This window comes from Taudactylus pleione, unplaced genomic scaffold (genome assembly GCF_031769625.1).
Source record: "Taudactylus pleione unplaced genomic scaffold, aTauple2 ptg000556l, whole genome shotgun sequence".
Lineage (NCBI taxonomy): Eukaryota > Metazoa > Chordata > Amphibia > Anura > Myobatrachidae > Taudactylus > Taudactylus pleione.
This window is the reverse complement of record NW_028284958.1, coordinates 15,304,204-15,322,182: the sequence shown is the minus strand read 5'-3', so window position 1 is coordinate 15,322,182 and position 17,979 is coordinate 15,304,204. Positions and strand designations below refer to the sequence as shown.

At 40.5% G+C, this 17,979-nt stretch overlaps 1 long non-coding RNA gene across 1 annotated transcript; it reads right to left on the bottom strand.

Moving 5' to 3' along the window:
- Positions 1-2,000: 2,000 nt before the first annotated feature.
- Positions 2,001-15,982, bottom strand: LOC148481903 (uncharacterized). Its single transcript, XR_015871816.1, has 4 exons — positions 15,669-15,982; positions 12,186-12,314; positions 12,008-12,093; positions 2,001-2,079 (listed from the first exon to the last, which is right to left on the bottom strand). It is a non-coding gene; the product is annotated as an uncharacterized LOC148481903 (long non-coding RNA).
- Positions 15,983-17,979: the final 1,997 nt, after the last annotated feature.

Below are 17,979 nucleotides of genomic sequence, written 5' to 3'. Positions count from 1 at the left end.
AACCCTAATATAGAACACATGACTCATTTTGTACAAGAAAGTGCTGTCTATTGTTGTGGTTATTGTTATATAAGTTGCATTCTTTGCAGCTACCAAGTAATCTAAGATGTCCTCACTTCACCAAAGTAATACAGAAAAATATACTGTCTGAATCAACATGCTGGCATTAGAGGTCAAGTCTATTGACCTTTACTAAAATACGTCATTGCCTAATGCTTTTTATTCCATTTGCTAAAATTTATTTGCCTGCCTTCAGACCCAGGAAGGGTAAATGGAGACTATATCTTCACCAATCATGCACATTTCCTAAAAACTTCCCACTATAATTTCTTTGCCTATCAAGTAATTAACTGTTGGTGGTTTTACAACTGTTTTAAGGCAAATGTCTTAGAGATGATGTTTCATTTAGAGCAGATTTAGAAGTAATTATACGTTAAGTATAAGTCGATTAGTCAGGTTGCCTGTTCAGCGATAAGGGGCAAGGATGAAGAAAGCCAAGTCTGTCCTCTGGTGTGTCTGTTCTGAAGTAGCAAAACTGTTCTGTCAGCTACGTCCGTACCACTTGGTTTTCTTAATTGTTTAGAAGAAAACTTGTCAAACGCGTTAACTGAGTTTTTATTGGAGAGGCTGTCACTTGACAACGCACCCTGACGTCGTGGTCAAAGCGGAATGAGGTTACTAATTGATGTCATTCTATGACTGGATTCTTAACCCAGTAGCTTCCAGATATTTTTCATCACTTTTTTCTAACTAACCTCAACAAGAACAGTGAAAACTCAGTGGATGCTGGATAAAGTACAGTTAAGGCTCAAGGTCAAAGGAACAGAACTAATGAGAACTGGAAATGTTTCACTGAAAAAAAAAAAAATCTTGTTTTGAACATTGTGACTGATGTAAGTGGGGGTGTATTACATCCCAGGGGATGCTGGGAAAGAGGATTACTGGTATATGGTGAGCGAAACTCAATCCAAGGGAAGATGGGACAGGGCAAGTGACTGAATAATGGTATGTACGTACGTACACACACACACATTTGTAGAAATGTATATTATTTATAGGATAACACAGGATGTAGCACCATACTAAGCACTACCCTCATAGATCCGGAATACAATAGATCTGGAATATTTAGATTTAGTACTGTATAGTCTTTGAGCTCCAGTTTAAGTTAAAATTGTCATGTGTTTGACCTTCATATGTTTTTTTCTTAGTTACAAGAGCTGTCCTCTCATTTATTTGTTTTATGTTATATCCGACTATTTTTTTACTGGATATGCAAACAAAAGAGGTAATAAAAATGTATTACTAAGCACCTTAATATAATTTAAATGTAATATATGTCTTTAAATAGTATGGCGTACCCTTTTAATTTATTGTCATCTGTGTAACATGGTCATCTGATGAACAATTGTAAATTATTGGAGCTACAGTATAATATCATCTTGTACTATTCAGGATCACAACTCTTACTTTTATGTTTGGTTCAGAGTGACACTTTGGGATATATTTGCTAAAGTGCGGATTTTAGCAGTGGAGATGTTGCCTGTAACAACCAATCAGATTCTACTTAACATTTACCAAGCACCTTCCAGAAGATTTTAGCTAGACATTGATTGATTGCTATGGGCAACATCTCCACTTCTAAAAACCTGCACTTTAGTAAGTATACCCCTTTGTAAGGGAATAATACCAGGTTACATTGATAGGTAGATGTCTCACAAAATGTTGTCATGTGATCCATCCCATACTGTACTTCAAAAGAAAGCTAGCACATGCTAGAAATCACCTCTAGTAAAAATTGTGGCCTTTCCTAAGAAACTAACTTAATTAACTTTGCTCCATATAATATTTGACATTAATATTTTCTTGTAATGTAACAATAATAATAATGTAGCGTGATATTGTAAACTTCTGTACTCAAACCTCCAGTCTTCTATTAACAACACATATATATAATTAGTATTTTATTGGTGCATGAAGTTCAGCAACCGATGCAAGTTCCAAGAATAGACACTAGATGGGGCTCAGGTACTGTCAACATGAAGCTATCGCCAAGTTTTGTGGGCTCATTCCGTCTCTCTAAAAAAAAGAATCAAATTGAATTGCTATTTGTTTTTCCTGTCTTTATTTCTTATACTTGAGGACATCATAGACTTTACATTTATTTTCAATTAATATTGATTGTTGCTACTGCTATACAACATGTAGAGTAATATTGCCCCATAAGCAAGCTGACCACTATGCATCAAGCTCCAAGGACACAGTTTCTCAAAGTAAGTATCCTAAGCACTTAATAAATATATGACATATATAAGTATTTATTTTGTTGTAGAATTCTGACTAATAGTTTAACAGTTCTTCCACTAATATAGTTTTTGCAAAGCATCTTGTTAGATAACATTGTATTAAACAGTGGTAGGCAATTTTGTTATCTCAAGTTTAAATTTACACTTACGGGTATATTTACTAAAGTGCAGGTTATTAGAATTAGAGATGTTGCCCATAGCAACCAATCAGAAGGTGCTAGATAAATGTTAAGTAGAATCTGATTGGTTGCTATGGGCAACATCTCTACTACTAAAAACCCGCACTTTAGTAAATATACCTCTTACAGTCTAGTTTCTCTTGTACTCAGTTTTTCATGATGATAAATGTTCAAAATAAGAAAATATCAATTCTGCTATGAAAAAATTATCGTGTCATGTAGAATAACGTTTACACAGAAAATAGGGAGAATGTGGAGGGCCCTTTAGAATTTATAATCTACAGTAATGTACATTATACTTTCTGTTATAGAAATTTGCTGAAACACTTGTGTTCTATCTTTATATGAATTGACTTATTATGTCCTATTGTCTTACAATGGTTACATTAATCGTATTCATATATCTAAAATCACTTAATCACTGTAAAAAGAGATCTGCACATAATTAACTAATCAACAAAAATAAAATAATTTACATGACAATTATGTTATTAATATGCAAATATGACACAACCCTTGGTTTTTAGTTGTATAGGTAAAAAAGGGTCATTTTATATACAGGTAAATATACACCCAGATAGAGCCAATATCAGTTATTATAAAATTAATTATTATATCTAAAAAGTAATTTGTTCATCCATTTTGCCCTTAGAATAATATCACAGGTCAGATGCCTGTGCATGATTTTATATAACATTGGTTTCCTACGATGTCACCTCAGACATGAGGCAAATACAGAAAGAATACACCAGATACGTTTCTGAAAGAGCTGCCCATTACTTCACTGCTACTAATTACAGTTAAACAATATAATGAGCTACAACTGATGCAAATTAGGTCAAAATGTCTAATTACCTTGAATACCAATAACGACATTAATAATAGAAGTTCCTGATGTGCTTTTATAAACGCAGAATATATATTTTTTTCTTTGTCTCCTCTGCTTTGGAATCTACAAATATATCATGAGAAGCATATATATATATATATATATATATATATATATATATATTTTTTTTTTTTAATATGTGTGTGCGTGTGTGAAAAACTGGAGTGATATAGAGAAACGTTACATGGATAACCTAAAAAATATATATACATCACTATCTAAAATGTGAACGTATAGCAGCATAGACTTTGCCATAGAACAGTATAGAAAAAAATGTCACATGGGTAATGTAAAAATATGGTTTCTGTCCCACAATGCACTGGGTAAGAGCACTGTATCCATAACCATTAGTCCATTGTATTATGTATTGTAAAAATAATGGCGTGGCAAGGAAGGTTAGAGATGTGGGCAGAAAAAAGGAAAGACGAAGAATAGAAGAAAGGAACATGCAAGAGAAGATGGGGTGGGGGGAGGAGAGAAAAAAAAGATAAGTTCAAGAGTGTTATTGAGTGGAAGACAAAGGAGAGAAGGAATGATGGTCATGAAAAAAGAAAAAAAAAGCAAATTTTGACGCAGAAACAAGAACATATAGGAAGATCAAGAGAATACGAGGCTTCTTTTTATTGAGACCTATTCTCCTGCTCGGCTACTATTAACCATTTCCCACCACTCAAAAATATTCACCTGTTGTGGCTACATTAAAATTCCAGTTCTTTTATGAAAAATTTAAAACTAAAAGTATAAAAGGAAAAAAAATGCTCGGAGATGCCATCATGCAAGGAGAAAACAGCAGGAGACACACAAAAATAAGGGGAGGCTTCTCATTAGCTATATCTTCCAATAACACAAAAAAGGCACCAGGAAAGGAATTAAGTCTTATTAAAAGGCAACATGAATTTGAAAAAAAATGTCAAGTATCACAGATTGCTCTTTAAAGCTGATGGCATAACTTTTGTTTGCTGCTATTTGGCTTTATTAGCGCAAATCCCATAAATCTGGTACAGGTGTCCTGTATAAACAAGCACACAGCACAAATAATGCACACCGCATCATTCCAGCATCTGCTATTGTCCTTGCACGTAGACAGGAATAGAAGCCGTATAACAGGCTGCATGTACGGCCAGCACCACACAGCATTCGCCTCTCATAGAGATTTGGGATGGGATTAAACAGGGCTCTTTACCTAATACCCTATTTGAAGATATATAAACCAGTAATGTAATGAAAACATTGTTTAAAACATGTGTAACGCAGCTAAAAAACAAACCAAACCTGTAGGCAGTTGAAACTCGTCTAAAGACATTTATGATAAGGTTCAAGTGTACAGTAGCTCACTGTGCTGTTTCCAGCATACACAGTTGCTTCTAATTGGTGACTGGGACGGTGAATTGTTATATTAGTTTCTCACAGTTTAGTTCCATTGTGCTCATAAGCCTGTCAAAGGGGCAATATCATTTTTTTTATGTTTTATTATTTTAAATACAGGATAATTTAAGTTAATGTTACATATTCTAGCTCTTTTCCCTTTGGAATTACTGTGTTCCTGAAAAAGCATATTGTTTTCACTTAATGACATGTAAAATAGAGTACTACAGTCAACATGATAAGTTACCGGTGCTGCCGCACAGATCATAAGGCTCTGTGGGTGGCACCATCTCCACCCCACGGCCTCTGCTTCTGACTAGCAGGGTGTCGCAGCCAGGATGATGCTGCGGCGATGCTGCAGGGTCCTTTAGACTCTGAAGGCAGGCACCCTGTGCTGCTGATTAGAGCGCCCACAGTGTGCTCCAATCAGCGCTGCCGTTACCTGTGCTGCCAGCCCCACTCCCTCCATGCGACTTAATGAAGCCATGCATCCGACGCCATGACGGCAGCCACAAAAGGGGCAGGCCAGCACAGGGCGCTATTTAGCCCTGTTACGGTGCCTATGTGACAGAGAGACTGAGGGAGATTAGCAATAGAAATAAGTGGCACATATGAACTTTGTTTCATACAGAAGTATACGTAATATCACACTCTTTGTACATCAGACAGGAGCTTGACATCCTTACTCTGTGTTAGGCATGACTACTCCTTTTGCTGTCCTAATAACTCTTCCATTGCCACTATAACTCTTCCACTATCCCTGTACTTTTCTACTATACCTGTAACTATTCCACTGTCCCTGTAACTCTTCCACTATCCATATAATTCTTCCATAGCCTCTGTGACTCTTCCCCTGACCCTGTAACTCTTCCACTATCTCTGTAACTCTTCCATTGCCCCGTAATTCTTCTACCATTCTTTTAACTCTTTCACTATACCTGTAGCTCTTCCATTGCATCTGTAACTCTACCATTGCCCCGGTAACTCTTCCACGATACTGACCAATCCATCGGTGCCACAGAAATTATTGGGAAAATGGCACAAGTCCCATTTTCCCAGAGTTCGGTGCCAGATTCTACTGTGGACATATATCGGCAAGAAAGGAAGGGGCCCCTGCCTGGTGGGACCTCAGACAGCACTCACAATTGTCACATGCAACTCTCCTGATTAAAGTAATAACCCAGCCACTTTGGTCTTTTTCATAGTAGTTATGATGTCACAGAGTGATCACATATCTGTGTAGAAGTTTGACAAAACCAATATAAACCTATTTGGTCTGGATGATCTTTTAATATACAATGGGTTCTCTAATCTCATAATGCTATTGTATGTACCTCTGTAAAGGTAAAGTATGGACCTCTGTGCGGAGTCGGATTGGCTCACTGGGGATGCACTGCCAGCCCATGTATGCCAGAACATTATTTAGAGGCCTCCAGTTCTCTTCACTCATACCTTCAAATCGGCATCAATGACCAATAGTGATGTCATCGATGCCGATTGTATGTGCAGGAACGGCCAAAGAGAGCCAAATGGCATACTTGGACTGGCAGCAGAACCCTGGTGACCTAGTCTGACTCTGTGGTACCAAAGGCCACTTAAGGCACATGAAAATAATCATGATGTCACTCGTGCTATATATTATGCTAGTCATTTGTTCCAAATGCTTCCTTTGTTTTCTTTATCTATCTTGAAAAGAGGAATACAAAAGTTTGATCATTTAGCTATCTCATTTCATGGATGCCACACAGACAATATGGGATCATGTGCTGCATAACTGATTAAAAATTGCTCAACTAATATTATTAAACATATTCATTTTTTTTTTTTTTAATTTATAAAGACAAACCAGAATATTTAATGAGCAGATTTTTTTGGAAATCTTTTTGTCCATTTTGACAAAATAAATTTGTTAAAATATAATGTAATATCACTATGAGGTATTTTAATAGATTGTTCTTGTGTAGCAGATAGAATTCTATTCTCTGCCTTTGACTAAAGTGCACATTCTGACATTTTATGCATATAATACAATAGTGATATTGTCTAATGACTTACTTCAAAGACTCCACTATGTGACATATACAATGATGCTGTATTTTCTATAGCCATAGGTTACATGGGGAAGGATGAAAGAGATGTAAAGGATGTCATTGTGAGAACACCAGCATATAGGCTTCCTTTAAAACTGTTAAATTATGTTTCCAGTCTACATTCTACATATTGTCACTGGTGTGAAGTTAAGTTTCATTCTTAGCTGCAACATATTTTTGATTAAAGATTTTGAAACCGTAGCAGGATCTTCTATGAAGTCCTCCCAATGAAATCTACTCATGTTCTTGAACAATGGCATAAATACATTTTGTAGTATGTAGTACAGCTAAAACGTATCATTATCCTGGTGTAGATAACACAAATGTGTTGCAGCTTGTTACAACCAGACTAGGTTGATCAAGGACAATATCTTTTGACAGGCACTATATATATATATATATATATATATATATATATATATATATATATATATATATATATATATATATATATATATTTATATATATAATATGCTGTATTATAAATAGTTAAATATATGTATAGAAAATGCTAAAGGATGGGTATATACAGTCAGGTGCATAAATATTTTTACATTGACAGAATTTTCATAGTTTGGCCTCTATTCACCACCACAATGGCTTTGACATGAAACAAACAAGATGTGCTTTAACTGCAGACTTTCAGGTTTAATTTGAGGGTAATTACATCCAAATCAGGTGAACGGTGTAGGAATTACAACAGTTTCTATATGTGCCTCCCACTTTTTAAGGGGTCAAAAGTAATGGGACAAACTAAACCATCCTAAATCTAACTTTCACTTTTTAATACTTTGCTGCAAATCCTTTGCAGGCAATTACAGCCTGAAGTCTGGAACGCATACACATCACCAGACACTGGGTTTCATCCTGGTGATGCTCTGCCAGGCCTCTACTGCAAATGTCTTCAGCTCCTGCTTGTTCTTGGGGCATTTTCCCTTCAGTTTTGTCTTCATCAAGTGAAATGCATGCTCGGTCGGATTCAGGTCAGGGGATTGACTTGGCCATTGCATAACATTCCAATTTTTAGCCTTAAATAACTCTTTGGTTGCTTTTGCAGTATGCTTCGGGTCATTGTCCATCTGCACTGTGAAGCGCCGTCCAATGAGTTCCGAAGCATTTGACTGAATATGAGCATATAATATTGCCCGAAACACTTCAGAATTCATTCTGCTGCTTTTGTCAGCAGTCACATCATCAATAAATACAAGGAAACCAGTTCCATTGGCAGCCATACATGCCCACGCCATGACACTACCACCACCATGCTTCACTGATGAGGTGGTATGTTTTGAAGCATGAGCAGTTGCTTTCCTTCTCCATACTCTTCTCTTCCCATCACTCTGGTACAAGTTGATCTTTGTCTCATCTGTCCATAGGATGTTGTTCCAGAACTGTAATGGCTTTTTTAGATGTTGTTTGGCAAACTCTAATCTGGTCTTCCTGTTTTTGAGGCTCACCAATGGTTTACATTTTGTGATGAACCCTCTATATTCACTCTTGTGAAGTCTTCTCTTGATTGTTGACTTTGACACATATACACCTAGCTCCTGGAGAGTGTTCTTGATTTGGCCAACTGTTGTGAAGGGGTTTTTCTTCACCAGGGAAATAATTCTTCTGTCATCCACCACAGTTGTTTTCCGTGGTCTTCCGGGTCTTTTGGTGTTGCTGAGCTCTCCGCTGCGTTCTTTCTTTTTAAGAATGTTCCAAACAGTTGATTTGGCCACACCTAATGTTTTTGCTATCTCTCTGATGGGTTTGTTTTGATTATTCAGTCTAATGATGGCTTGCTTCACTGATAGTGACAGCTCTTTGGATCTCATATTGAGAGTCGACAGCAACTGATTCCAAATGCAAATGTCACACCTAGAATCAACTCCAGACCTTTTACCTGCTTAATTGATAATGAAATAATGAGGGAATAGCCCACACCTGTCCATGAAATAGCTTTTGAGTTGATAGTCCCATTACTTTTGTCCCCTTAAAAAGTGGGAGGCACATATAGAAACCGTTGTAATTCCTACACCGTTCACCCTCAAATTAAATCTGAAAGTCTGCAGTTAAAGCACATCTTGTTTGTTTAATTTCAAAGCCATTGTGGTGGTGAATAGAGGCCAAAATATGAAAATTCTGTTAATGTCCCAATATTTATGCACCTGACTGTATATATTTATATTATATATATAAAAGGCTGATTGCTCCTCACCTCTATGGGGTGAATTCAGGTGAGTTGCGCACTGACGGCCAATAGATGGCACCTGACGGAGCAATTCAATTGTTGCTCCGTTTGGACACGCAGCCCCCCGAGCTGACAAGCAAAAATGACCACTCAAATGGGATTTTCATGGGCGCAACAATGTCCCGTAATTTTGACGGGCTGCTAACTAGTATGGCTTCACTCAAATGGCTTCTCTTAAATTTCTTTACAACAGAGGGCTCAGCAGCTGCTTTTTGTTTTCTATTATGAATCATTGCTGTGGTAGTGATTACTGTTGTGCACTGGGGCATTATTATTTGGTGTGACACATATGTATATAAATACATGTGTGAGGAAAAGATTGTAATGTGAATTGTTTTTCCAAAAAAGTTAAAGTGTGCTTTAGTCTCTGTTATTAGATCATATTGTACACTATGTGAACAAGAAATACCTTGTTATTTATTGTAAAGCTATTTGACTACAAAAATTGCCTGTTACATGTATAATTCTTTTTTTTCCCCAAATCATGTGTATGTCTGTGCTGCCAGGAGAATCTGTAGGTCATAGCACCTGGCACCCTGTCCCTATCCCATTCAGCGTCCAGAGTTATTTCTAACATTTTTTTAAATTAGTTATATATTACATAAACATTCAAAGAGGACCAATATATTAAGTCATTGGCTCCCAAACTGGGTGCCACAAGTTGGTGGTCTAGCACCAAATCAAATTATTTATGATCAGTGTGGTAGATAATAAAACTAGTCCTGGTGGCTGCCAATCACAAAACATGTGGACAAACAAAGCACAAGCCTGTTCACCACCACATAACTGAACCTAAGGATGACATTTAAGCACAAATTTACTTAATTTTATCATTTTTGTTGAATTTCTCAAAGAGAAATTGTTGGCCTAGGGTTGTCATGAAAAAAATTCTCAGTGATTCAAAAAGTTTGTGAACCACTGTCTTATTCATTTTAATAGAATATGAATTAGCATCACAAAAGTTTATGTTTCCCTTTTGTAACAAAGCCTTAATCCAGCTGCATTTTTAAAACAATGATCCTGAGTGCTGCTGCTCAGTAGAATGAAAACATGGTTTGCTTGGCGAACATGAGTAAAATTGTGTAGACCCTATCTCACCCAGGATGCTACTAAAACCCTCATATAATCACTGGTCATCTCCAGATTGGACTACTGTAACCTCCTCCTATTGGGCCTCCCCAAATCCCATCTCTCTCCTCTTCAAGTTTGTCCTCAATGCTGCTGCTTGGCTCATCTTCCTCTCCAAACGCTCTACATCTGTCTCCCCTCTCCTAAAAGCCCTCCAATGGCTCCCCTTCCATTTCAGAACCCAATTCAAGGTTCTCACACTCGCTTACAAAGCCCTCATCCAATCTTCTCACATTTACATCTCTGATCTCATCTCCCTTCACTCTCCGTCCACCCTCTTCATTTAACAAATGCACGCCGCCTCTCATGCCAATTGATTACTTCCTCCCACTCCCGCATCCAAGACTTTACCCGTGCTGCTCCCCACCTTTGGAACTCTCTCCCTCTCCCCATCAGACTCTCCACCTCTCTACAATCATTCAAACGGGCTCTCAAGACCCACTACTTCATTAAAACCTTCCAGCTCTCATCCAAACTTGCTGCTACATGCTCCTTCCTCTCCATCTGCCCCATCTGTGTCACACCCATTTGTCTGCCCCTCCCTTTTAGCATGTAAGCTCTTACGAGCAGGGCCCTCTACCCTCTTGTGCTACTCCCAACTTTACTTTCATCTACTTCTTACTCCCCACTATGGCACCTAACACTTGGTTGCTTATGCTCTGCTGCTTATGTGGGTGTTATGGTCGCTAATGTAGCAATGTCTATTATCCATGTCCTTGCCTTGTATTGTATTGTACTGTAGGTCACTGGTCACCTATTTGTTTATGCTTTGTGAGGCGCTACGGAACACATGTGGCGCTATATAAATAAATGATAATAATAATACTAGTGAGCAATGCTTGCATTTGATTGATTCACTGCATGCAAACCATTCCTCATCACCCATAGAGAAGGCTGGGGGAGAATAAGACTATGGGGTATATTTACTAAAGTGCGGGTTTTTATAAGTGGAGATATTGCCCAGAGCAACCACCCAGATTCTAATTAACATTTATCTAGCATCTTAAAGAAGATAATAGCTAGAATGTGATTGGTTGCTATGGGCAACATCTCCACTTCTAAAAACCCACACTTTAGTAAATATACCCCTTACTGGCTTGTGACATAGAAGATGGGGCTTTGGGGGGCATCACAATTATTACAAATTTTGATTCCTCTGGACGTTCCGGGAAAGTAGGCAAGTATGATTTCATCCTCCCCAGCAAACCAAACAAATGTAACATTACAGCCATTCATAGCATTCATTAAGGGCGTGCACTCATCCAATCTCGGATGGCCAAAGCTATATGGATGTCCCAGATGGCACCGTCTCCCCATAGAAGTAATACCCCCACACCACCCTCACTGCTTATTAGCATACGGGAGGTGGACAGCATCTCCTGTCCATCAGACTAGCGGTCATATTTACTAAAGTGCAGGTTTTTAGAAGTGGAGTTGTTGTCCATAGTAACCAAAGAGATTCTAGTTATTATCTTCTAAAAGGTGCTAGATAAATGTTAAGTAGAAGCTGGTTGGTTGCTATGGGCAACAACTCCATTTCTAAAAACCCGCACTTTAGTAAATATACCCCCTAGGAGTGTGTTGCTGGGCTGTGACATCATATCCAGCACCACATTCCCAGTGTTATGACAGGGATGGAGGAGCAGCTACTGGCAGCTCATTACATGGGTATTTAGAATTTATCAACATACTAAGCTTCAGTAGTTGTGTTTACTATGCAATTGATGAAATACTTATACATTACATACAAGTGTAAACATTGTTTAATATTGTATGTTCTACATTACTGTAAATGGAATAGCTGTAAAACAAACCTGCCAATCCATTGAAGGCTATTCATTGATATTAATTGCAATTTGATTGAAATAGGAATACAGTCCGTTGCCTTCACATCCTCAGCCTGGTAATAAAACATAAGTAAAACCAATTATTACTGTTCGCAAATCGTTCATTCTAGACTGGTATTAACTGAGAGGAAGGTGCTTTACTTACTGTGAATTAAACCTGTTCCTGGGGGAGTTCAGCAAGAGACAATGCAGCCAAGTATTTAATTTCTTCTTGTGTTAGTTCAGATTGGATGGGGTATTGATAAAGCACTGTCAATAGCCTTGTTGAGGAGCTCTATTTGCACATAAATAGATTGACTGTTGCTTAATAGACATATAATTGTTGGCAGATACCATCCAGACTAGCATGCAGAGATCCACATTATACATAAGAAGATAATACAGTAGTCACACAGGTTTTTGTTGATAAAAGCATCTATCCCGGTTGACAGGATGAAAATATAAAGCTAAAGATTACAGTACAAGGTAGGATCAACAACTAGATACTAAAACTGTGCTTTCAGACCACTTTCTTTTCTCAGTCCAACATGCAGACCTATAAATGTATGTATAATGCACAAGTATATATTGCTGTTCAAAATTTGTAAACGTGCATACCTCCTAACTTTGGGAATCCCAGAATTGGGACACAGCACAGGGGCCTGGCCGAGTCATAGTGGGCATGAATATGATGCCAATGAGTGTGTGCGACCATGACCTGGAGAGTGAGCTTACTGCTTAGCACTTATAAAGTGCTTATGCTAGGGTAAAAACCTCCCAAGCCCCTGCAAATATACTCTGACCAATCATATACAACATACATTAACTAAATCCCAAGCCAACCAAAACTTCCGAGTTTATGACTGTGATCTGTGGGAGACACTCGGAGGGATCCTACTGGATCCCTAGGGAACTATGCAGTAAGGAGCCAATAGGCTTCTAATAGACAATCACATCTATAGATGACATTGCCTGTCGAGTCCAGGCTCTGGAAAGTTAAGCTTTCAGAGCTTGGTGCATATGGGGGTTTGCAGTCAAAAATCTGAAAACAGAACGTTTTTGGTTTTGATGCATCCCGCCCCCTGCATGCTTTGTGGGGGAGCGATCTCACTAACTGCCCCCTCTTCCCCGGATCTGCTGCTGGCTGAGCAGCCTCTAGTGCCCCCTGTGCAACACGCAGCAGCGCAAGTTTTTCCAAATATTTTTAAGTAGTGGCTACATCTCCTGTACATGCATACCTCCCAACACTTGATTTGTCCACGTCCCCAGTATCTCAATGAAGCTAGTCATGTGACATAACAAACAGATGCAGAGTTTCATAAAAAAAACAATGGTGTTCTGCATTTTAATGTATCTTTATTCTTTCTCGAGTTTTAACATAAAATTTATAGGCTATGTTCGAAGTACTGTCCACCATGTTAAAGTGTTAAGGCTATTCTCTTTTCCCTTTCCTGATGAACCTTGACCAACATGTCTGCTGAATCTGAGCACAAGCATTAACAATTCATTGTTGCAGATGATAACGATCTTGTATCTTCACAGCATATTTTATTATTTATCTATTTATTACCAGTTATATATACAGCGCACACATTCCGCAGCGCTTTACAGAGAATATTTAGCCATTCACATCAGTCCCTGCCCCAGTGGAGCTTACAATCTATATTCCCTACCACATGCTCACATACACATAGACACTAGGGGTAATTTTGTTGGGAGCCAATTAACCTACCTGTATATTTTTTGGGAGTGTGGGAGGAAAACGGAGCACCCATAAACATGTTTCTTCAGGTAACCCCACAGAAAAATATCCAACGGAGTTAAATCTGGGGATCTTGGGGCCACTGGACTGTACCTCTAACTGGGACAACATTTTCTCAGGTCTGGGCACTATATGTAATGAGGGAGGACCATAAAGTTTAATAAAAAGGGGAGGCAGATTTTGGGTAAGAGTTTACATGAGAGGGGATCGGTGGCATTATCGTTTATTATAGAGCTGTTTGCTTATGTGAAAGGGGCAAATCTAGTGCATTATTTTTAATGAGGGAATTGTATTTGGGAAGGGGGCAAATCTGAGGTTTGATTTTTCATAAGGGAGAAGGGGTGGTCAAATTTGAGGCATAGATTTTAAACAGGTGTGTGGGGGGTCATATATGGGGTATGCATTTTGATATGGGAGGTTTGAGTCTGTGAAATCTGGAGTCTGATTATAAACAAAGTGGGGTTAGATCTTGCATAAAAATTTTAATAAGCGAGGAGAGGCGATCAGTTTTTGGAGTTTATTTACTAAGCGTCGGGTCCTAAAACCCAGCGTTTTTTATTGTGTTAATGCCCAAAATGTAAAAGCATTGCCTTTTTAGTTTTGGGGCATAAATACGACCAGAAGCACTGGGTTTTAGAACTCGACGATTAGTAAATAAACCCCTTGGAGTCTGAATTTTTTTAACGCAGTTTGCTAGTAGAGAAGTCAGGGCCACATGCTTGTGTTTGTCCCTCAGACTGAAAGTAGCCAACAGCCCCTGGGCGGGCAGCAGCTGTGTTGCACCGGCAGTAGGCAGTGTGTAACACCCTACTAAAGTGTTCTATTTGAGGGAGTTCTTTGAAAAGTCACCCGAGACTGGGATATGTTATTTATCCCGTGATTCTAGGAACATCAGACCAATTGGTACTCAATGCTGTATTTTATTAGCAATAACAGGAAAAATATAAGATAGAGCAAACAGTTGAATCAACACTTTGTTTCATACAGATACATTAAAAGGTACTTTACAATTTCAGAGTTCACACAGAAAACACACATGTCCCGATTAAGTTTTATTATACAGGAACCTTCGCCTTTCCCTGTCTGTATGCCTACGAAATTGGATGAGTTTAAGACACACAGCAAGTAAACAGAATTTTGTACAACTTTACAACCTTGCTCAATATATATATATTCTGCAAACCTAAATAGATAGCTTTAACTGTGTAAGTCTATACATTATAACAGTTGCTGGCCAGATATGTCTTTAACGGTGGTGCACTACTGTAACTTTGTAATCCTATGCCCTGTTAGGGTGTGCTGACTCTCTCTCCAGGTTAGGTATATTTATTAAGCACAACTGACTCTTTCCTTTCCTGTCATTGCAAATTGGAAATATTGTATTCCATTTACTTGTAATGGTGTAGGGATATCCCAAAGCAGCAACAATGTCTCCAGTCACAAATGTCTACACTATGCTGCACAATATAGGAGTGGTAAACTGAGAAGTATGCAGGACCAGATTGGAGTAATTAACCCTGAGGTGGGATAACAAAGTTTATGCTGCAACACCACTATAGTAGCTTTTATTTAACTGCTCCAGGCCATTTGTTCCACGCATTATAAACGGACTATATGTCAGCTAGCAGTATCAATTGCTTCACTGTCCTATGGGCATCAGACACGTTGAGCAGTAGGCTGCTAACCGAGAAAGGCTGCAATGAGTCCCTTATTATGGGTTGATTAGGGAAGTCTATATTTCTCTCTTTCTGTCTAGCATATGATAGTGTCTTGAGGACCGGGCTCTCTAGTGCCGGGAATTAAGCTTTGACTTTGGCTGAGCAATGGGTTAGGAATGAACTGTACACTGAAGGGTAGTGTTAGGTGGTGCTTACTCAATGTACCCACCTCTCCTGCAGATTGTCGGATTTAATGGAGACTCCCCTGCAGCCAGTCTCCACCTCCATTGTCAGTTGTAGCTGCCGGACTTCTCCTCCTACAGCCCGCCTCTCAGTGAGTCAGACCAGCCACTCCCAGTCTGGATACAGCCCCCTCTGATGTGTAGCGGAAGTCCCAGGAGCTCCGCTCCCGCTGTCAATCGCCGTTGTCAAACAGATAAGCAGGAGCTCCACTACCACCTCAGGACTCTCTCAGCGGCACCTGCAGCTCCCGCCGACGGTCTCCTCCGGGCTCCAAAGTAAGTGCGCAGACCATGCGCTCAACTCCGCTGCCTCAGGACTGCCCAACAGTCAGCTGGGCAGCTCCTGTTAAGTCCTTTGTCTGTGTCCAGTTGCACGCGCCGGTCATGTGCTTTACACTGCAACTGGGCTCGCAAACACGCTGGGCTCTCCCTCCCAAGTCCGGCAGGGAAGTCCTTTCCTCGCACCCCACCATTATTAATAGTTCAAGGCAGGGGAAAAGTCCACAATCCGGGGGGATCAGGGCACAGTCTCTGGCACACAGTGAGGCATACAATTGCCAATTAAGTGCACAAATATTTATATATATATATTGTATCTATATAGTTCTCATGTACAGGGGCACTTCAACCTTAATAGGGCTCAGAGGTGGTACTCCCAGAATTAGTGGTACCACAGGTGCAATAAAGGTTTTCTTTACTTTCTGCAGCGCAAATGACATTGTGACATTGCGCGTGCCATCCACGGAAAGACACCCATGCAAAGGAGCCGCAGCAGGCAGAAATAGAATAAGGTAAGTGTGGGGGCATGTAGGGACACTGGGGGCATGGAGGGACACTGAGGGCATGGAGGGACGCTGTGGGTCTATGGAGGGACACTGGGGGCATGGAGTGATACTGGGGGCATGGAGGGACATTGTGGGGGCTCAGAGGTTCCCCAGAGAAACCACATATCGGTAAGGTAGACTCTCAAGCAACTAGCCTGTACTTTCCAGGGACTCTGTGATGGAGTGCCCCTAAAAAAATGAGTGTATGGGGCTCCATGAATTCTGTTGCCGGCCCTGTACACAAGACAGAGAGTTGTTTCTGCAGAATTAGAGATTGTTTACATTTTATTGATGCCAAATAGGAAATGCGTGTGTCGCAAGCAAATAAATGGTTAAAAACATGGATGTATGTATATGTGATATATGCTTGGGGTTAACTAAGCACACATCTGTGTACAGCTCAGCATGTCTGCAGAAATATGCAAATTTTGTGTGTACTGTATGTTGTGTTTATTGGCAGATGCCTACAAGTTGGTAGGTGCACAACAGATGTAAGCAAGGAGGTTATTCCACACCAGTGGCGTAACTAGGGGGGGTCGGGCAGGGTGCGTGCCCTGGGCGCCGTGGGCCCGGTGGTGCGGTGGGGCGCCGCCGGCCACGGTCCGGCCCGCCCTAGTTAGCCACCAGTGTAGCGCCGACCGCAATGAGTGCGGTCAGCGCTACACATTTACACAGGAGCGGCGCTAGGCTTCCAGCGCCGGTCCTGTGCTGCACGCCTGAGCCCGTTCCCTCCCCCTGAGCGCTTGCCCAATAGCGCCAGGAGGCGGGCTCAGGCTGTGAATAACACACGCATCGCCGCCAGTGCTGGCAGCGATCCGTGTGTTAAACAGCAGCCAATGAGAGTCAGATAGACTCTCATTGACTGCTGCAGCACCCACTTCCGTCCGGCTCCTGCAGTGGGTAATGGGACAGATGTCATGACATCTGTCCCATTATGCTGAGCGCGCCAGCCTGGGAGGACTGGCAGGCGGCGGCGGCGGGAGCGGCGTTGCGGACTGGAGGAGCAGCAGCAGCGTGGATTCAGGTAAGTATGTTTTTATATATATATTTTTAAAAACCTGTCAGCAATACTGGGGGCACAACGGGGGTGGCTACCCCTGGGGGGACCTCTACTGGGGTGGGGGCACAACGGGGGGGCTATTACTGGGGGCACCATTATTAGGAGGACCTCTACTGGGGGGGGCTATTACTGGGGGCACCATTATTGGGAGGACCTCTACTGGGGGGGGGGCTATTACAGGGGGCATTTAATCGGGAGGGGGAACCTCAACTGGGGACCACTACTTGGGGGGGGAACTATTACTGGGGGCATTATAAAAGGGGCCTACTACTAGGGGCACTGCACTGGGGGGACCACAACTGGGGGCAATAACAGGAAGGACCACTACAGGGACCACTGGATAGGGGGGTCAGTACTGGGAGCCTGCATCAGGGGGACCACTACTGGGGGCACTGCATGGGAGGGGGGGACTAC